A 6,549-nucleotide genomic window follows, 5' to 3' on the forward strand; every position below is an offset into this window, starting at 1 on the left:
TCCAACTCATAGGGACCCTTTAAGGAGAAGGAGTATTGGTGTGGCACTGTAGGATAAGCCCTAGACTGCAAGGTCAGTTTGAACTGCTAGGTCGCTGTTCAAACTCATCAGCTGCTCCTCAGAAACCTATACAGGATTGCTATGAGTCAGAACTGACTCAAGGGCACTTAACAATAACAAGGAGAAGGTGGTAGGTTTGACCTACTGACCTTGCAGTTAGCAGTCCAATGCTTCCCCTCTAGAGCCACACTAGGCTGAGATCTCTCCACAGTTGGGGGACTAGACATCAATGAAAGAATCTCACTAGTATGATTGTTGGTAGTTGATATCCAGTCAATATGGACGAGAGGTACAGAGCAGAATCACTCCGTATGTTTTCAAGGCTTTGAGAAGCAGATCATCCTAAGTACCTCTAGGTGAGTTCAAGTTTGCCAACCTTTCAACCAATAGTGAAATGCTTAACTGTACCACCCAGGGTGACTTCAATGTGTAATTAGAAAGTGGCATAACTTCATTAAAGGTGCCCTAGTGTTGCAGTGGCTAAGCAACTAACCCAAAGTTGATGGTTCAAACCGCCCCCCCCCACCAACATCTCCATGGGAGAAAGAGTCCGTAAAGATTATAGTCTTGAAAACCTAATGGGGTAGTTCTGCTCTGTCCTTTCGAGTTACAATTGGTCAGAATCAACTGATGGCAGTGGGCATGAATTTTATGAAAGGAAAGAGCAGGTTCTGTGAGCACCTAATTTAACCTGGAGTCAGAACAGATTTCCCTGAAGAAGTGAGACTTTAACTGAGGTCTCTAACACCAGCATGAAAGAGCCAGATGAGAGACAGGAAAGCACACTTCCAGTGAAGGGAGCATCACCTACAATGTTCACAGGCCAGAAGGAGGCCGAGCAAGTTGGAGGGCCTTGCCAAGAGCTGGGACACATGGAGCCCCAGGCAAGGAATGAGCAGGACCTGGAGGCTCTGGCTGAAGATTTTGTTTTTTATCTTGAGAAAGATGGGAAGTCTTTGAAAATTTTAAAATCAGGGTGGGACATAATCTGCTTTGCATTTTGAATGGGTGGGTGTGGAAGGAGAGGACTTTAGGAATGGGTAGGAAGTTAATGCAATTGTTCAGACAGGTGATTTAGACTAGGATAGCGTAGTAGTTACGAATCAGACTGGGAACCTCAAGGTCAGCAGTTTAAAACTACTAGCTGTTCCACGGGAGACAGATGAGGCTTTCTGCTCCTGTAAAGATTTACAGCCTCGGAAACCCTGTACAGGGTCGCTACGGGTCGGAACCGACTTCACGGCACATCACAACAACAAGCAATAGAGATAAAGAGGCATAGATTTGTTTGAAAAATATTATGAAAGCAAAATCATCAAGACTCAGTGAGGGAGGAAGGTATCAAGGATGAATTCCAGATTTGTGGCCTAGGAAACTGGCTAGTGCCATTGACTGAGATGGGGAAACTCCAAAGAAGATGAGTCATTATTTTGTTTGATGGGGGACTCATAACCTTGATCTTGGATCCCTTGGTTGAGGTGCCTGCCTCTGAGGCATTCAAATAGGCATATAAATAGCTCGGGAGCTCAGAGAAGATGCCTGGGCTGGAAATGTAAATCACTGGCATACAAATATTGCTTTGCATCATTGTTATTGTTAAGTGCCGTTGAATCGATTCTGACCCATAGCAACCGTGTATAGGGCTTCCTAGGAGCAGCTAGTGAGCTTGAACTGCCGACCTTGCCGTTCAAACGGCTTTGCAGTCTGGAGCATTAACTCAGCACCACACCAGGACTCCGATTTGAGTCATTAGACGTTGGTAAAATCTCTTCCTAAGTAGCATGGGAAATGGAGAAGACGCCATCAGAACCATCACCAGGGTTTCTTGATTGATTACCAGAGCACAACAAGATGTCTCTACAAAGAAGGCACAGAAGACATGAGCACAGAGACAAGGGAAGTGGTGTGTGCCTGACACCAAGGGAAGGGAATGTTACAGAAGGAATACTCACTTATGGCCAGCACATCAAATGGAATGCAATGCTGTTATTAAGAATTTTTCAAAAGATAATGCTAAATTGTTTGCTAAAAGTTTACCAACCATTTTTGTAAGTGCCTTGTATTCACTCGCAACAGTGGGAACTACAAATATTTCTTGTGCTTGATGATCTTGGGTTTTAAAAAAAAAACAAAACATAAAAATAAAAAATGATTTATTTACAGTTCCCATGAGCAGTTACTAAAAGAAATGGAAAAAAAAAAAACAAACTCATTAGGTTCCAGTTAAACATGGCTAATTGAATGAAGACAGTGTTAACTCTCTATTCCTCCTAAAACAGGAGTAAAAAAATGTAAAGGTATAACCTCATAAGATCAGAGATAACAGGAGAGAGCAAGCAGAAAAGAATTTATAATATAGCACCTTTGTTGTAAAAAAAAAAAAAGTATTTCCAAAAGGGGAAAGAAGATCTACACTGAACATTCTAGAACTCCAAGAATAACATTTATAAAGGAAGGAGAGATGGTAGAATTCTTGCCTTCCCTGGCAGAGACTTGGGTTGAAGTCATGCTTAGCTACCATCTGTGAGAGGAGGCTTGCATAATGCTGAACATATTTTCCCAGAGTTTTCAGGCTAAGATGGGCTAGGAATAAAGGTCTGGCAATCTACTTCTGAAAATCAGCCAGTGAAAACCCTATGGACTACAGTCCAGTCCTCAGCTGATCATAGGGATGACGTAGGACCAGGCAGGGTTTCATTTCATTGTATATGGGGGTTCACCATAAGTTTGGGGCTGTCTTGATGACAAGAAAGAAGCATCAGATGGGCAACAGACCTCTGAGATCTTCTGAGGATCCTCTGAAGGCTTCTCTGTGAAGCAAGAGAGACTCCAGCTAACCTGGAGTAGGGGAACAATTTATTTAAAAGATGGCACAGTAAAATGACAGACTCAAAGGACAATCTGAAGAAGAAGTGGGTCTGTGAGAGAAGGGAATCTCATTCGGGCTGAGAGTCTGCTGTAGGCCTCATTCTGGTCCATTTTCAGGGAGGGTGGGGGTTGCTGCAGCTACATACAGTCTTTGTGTCACTTTGCATAAGAAGCATATTCCAGGAGAAAGCATCCCATTGACTTCTGGGTTAGCAAATAGCAGCCATTGTGATGGTGGTACAGAACCAGGCAGTGTTTCCTTCTGTTGTACCTACACTCACCATGACTCAGCAGACTCACTGGTATTCAACAACAACAACATTGCAATGCTACACGTCCTCATTTTCAGTTTGTACATTGTTGTTGTTAAGTGCCATTGAATCAGTTCCAACTCATAGCGGTTCCTAGGAGTGGTAGGTGGGTTTGAATCACTGACCTTGTGATTAGCAGTCCATTGCTTGTCCTACAGCACCACTCCAGGACTCCAGTTTTTATGCATTGCTGTTTTTGTTAAGTGCTGTCGGTACCAACTCATAGCAACCCTGCACAGGGTTTCCAAGGAACAGCTGATGAATTTGAACCTTCAGCCTTGTGGTTACCAATCCAGTGCTTATTCTACTGCACCACACCAATACATAGCCATCTGTAAGTCAGGGCGGTTTTTGAACTTTAATTACTTTCCCTTGTGTCGGAATCGACTCAATGACACTTAACAACAACAACAACATACAAAGTCCTAAGAGCTCTGGTAGTGTGGTGGTTACGAATTGGGCTGCTAACCTCAGGATCAGCAGTTCAAAACTACCAGCGGTTATGTGGGAGAAATATGAGGCATTCTACTCCCGTAAAAATTTACAGCCTCGGAAAACCCTTCCAGGGTCACTATGAGTCAGAACCGACTCCACGGCACATAACAACATACAAAGTCCTGGTGTAGTGCTGTGGGCTAATGAGCAAGACTGCAAAGTCGTTTGAACCACAAAGTCGGTTGTTCAGGTTCACCAGCTGCTCCTTAGAAACCCTATATAGGATCGCTGTGGGTTGGAATTGACTCAATGGCACTTAACAACATCAACAAATAAAGTCGTGATGTGGCACTGTGGGCTAATGCACCTGACTGCAAAGTCATTTGAACTGCAAAGTCAGTGGTTCAAGCTCCCCAGCTGCTCCTTGGAAACCCTATACAGGGTTGCTGTGCGTCGGAACTGGCACTTAACAACAGTGTAACTTGTGACATTACAGGAAGTCTGCTTTACAAGGTCTACTTATTTTTTCTCACTGCAACTTGATGAAGGATTGTTGTTGAGCATGCCTACTAGATTGGTTAGGTAGAGATGATCACACCTGCTCTGTGATGGGAAGATCAGGTCCCGTGGTCAATTAATACTCCAGATTTAGATGTTTACTCTCTGCCACATTTCAACCTCATGACATCTTAAAAGGAAAAGAGTTACATTTTGAATGCTGTGCATTTCTGTTCTAAAACTTTAGTAACTTTTCCTGTTAGAGTTGCTTTCCTATTAGAATTTACCAAAAGCTCTCCATAAACCATAATTTGCTTTGGTCACACCAAGCAAGTTGTATATATTGATAAAATGCAGTAGATTCATTTTTTTTCTCTGACCCTCCACCTTACCAAACCTGATATCCTTCTCCAGAGACTGGTCCTTCCTGACAATATGTTCGAAGTATGAGAGACAAAGTTTGGCCATCCTGTCCTCCAAGGAGCACTCTGGCTGCACTTTTTCCAATACAGATCTGTTGGTTCTTTTGGCAGCCCATGGTACTTTCAATATTCTCCTCCAACACCATAACTCAAAAGCATCAATTCTTCTACGGTATTCCTTATTCACTGTCCAGCTTTCGCATGTATATGAGGTTACTGAAAATACCATGGCTTGGGTCAGGCTCACCTTAGTCCTCAAGCTGATATCTTTGCTCTTCAACACTTTAAAAAGGTCTTGTGCAGCAGATTTGCCTAATGCAAAATGTCGTTTGATTTCTTGACTGCTGCTTCCATGAGTTTTGATAGTTGATCCAAGAAGAAAAAGAGGAAGAGCCCCAGTGAGATGGATTGGCAAAGTGGCAGCATCAATGGGCTCAAGCATGGCAACAATTAGTGAGGTTGGCCCAGGATCGGGCAGTGTTTCGTTCTGCTGTGCATAAGGTCTCTGTGAGTTGGTACCGACTCGGTGGTGCCTAACAACAACAACAACAACAACAACAACAACAACAGTATATTCAATTTGGGGCAAGCTATAGAGGTGTTTTTCTTTTCCGTTCTCTGGACTCCACCAAAAGATATTTAACTATAGGCTCACCCTTGGAGAATAAATAAATCTACTGTATATGTTGATTCATTCAGCATTGTACTTCTTTCTTAGTTATAACTCAATGCTGTCAATCGATTCCAACTTATAGTGACTCTATAGAACAGAGTAAGGAGTTCTGATAGCGTAGTGGCGACAAATCGGGCTATGAACCTTAAGGTCAGCAGTTCAAAACTACCAGCTGTTCTGCAGGAGAAAGGTGAGTCTTTCTGCTCCCATAAAGATTTACAGCCTCGGAAACCCTGTACAGGGTCTCTATGGGTCGGAACCGACTCTACAGCACATAATCACCAACAATAGGACACAGTAGAACTGTCCTATAGAGTTTCCAAGGCTGTAAATCTTTATGGGAGCAATCTTTTCCCCTGCAGAGCAGATGGTGGGTTTATAATGCCAACCTTTGGTTAGTAGATGAGTTTTTAATCACTGTGCAACCAGGCCTCCCTTCTGAGTTCTGTTGTTGTTCTGTTGTGCTATCAAGTCGGTTCTGATGCATAGTGATCCTATAGAGATTTTCTGAGGAGCAACTAGTGAGTTTGAACCGCTGACCCTGTGGTTCAAACTGACCTTGTAGTCCAATGTGTTACCCTGCAGTGCCTTACCAGGACTCCTTCTTAGTTCTAAGGGGTGCAAATTGTTGGAATTTGTCAATTTTAAGGTGATATCATGCTCTGGATTAATTGACCTGTACGCAAAACTTCACTAGGTGTCAGGCCCATATGTTCTTACTTGTTTTTTGAACTTTTTGTTTGTTTGTTTGCTTTCTGTACATGAATGTCTTATAAAGACCTATGTGACTAGTTACTTCTTGCTTTCCATTTTTATTGGCATATACTCATATTTGTAAAGAAAATGTGTCTATTTCTTTTGGAGAACTATCCAGTTGGAGAGGTTTCAAGATTGTGCTATCACCAGTGTGGAATACTAGCATGGTGTCCTATGGGATGGTAGAATGGTACCATTACCAGTAGATAAAACATGTAGTATACAGGTAGAGAACCAATGAATCTGTCCCGGAATAAGTATAGCTAGAATGATCCTTAGAAGAAAAGTTGGCGAGATTTCATCTCATATCACTTACTTTGGATATGTTATCTATCAGGAAGGACTAGTCCCTGGAAAATGACATCATGCTTGCCAAAGAAGAGCCTCAGTAAAAAAGAGGAAGAATTGCAATGAGATGAATCCACATAGTGACAGTCACAATGGGCTCAAACATAACAATTGTGAGGGTAGCGCAGGACCTGGCAGTGTTTTGTTCTGCAGAACACAGGGTCTCTAGAGTCAGAAC

The 6,549-nt window shown here is 42.6% G+C and overlaps 1 pseudogene; it reads left to right on the forward strand.

Moving 5' to 3' along the window:
- The first annotated feature begins 812 nt into the window (after positions 1–812).
- LOC102828632 overlaps positions 813–6,549 on the forward strand; it is a 15,686-nt pseudogene continuing 9,949 nt past the window's right edge.

The sequence above is a fragment of the Chrysochloris asiatica genome, unplaced genomic scaffold, assembly GCF_000296735.1.
Source record: "Chrysochloris asiatica unplaced genomic scaffold, ChrAsi1.0 scaffold00341, whole genome shotgun sequence".
Classification (NCBI taxonomy): Eukaryota; Metazoa; Chordata; class Mammalia; order Afrosoricida; family Chrysochloridae; genus Chrysochloris; species Chrysochloris asiatica.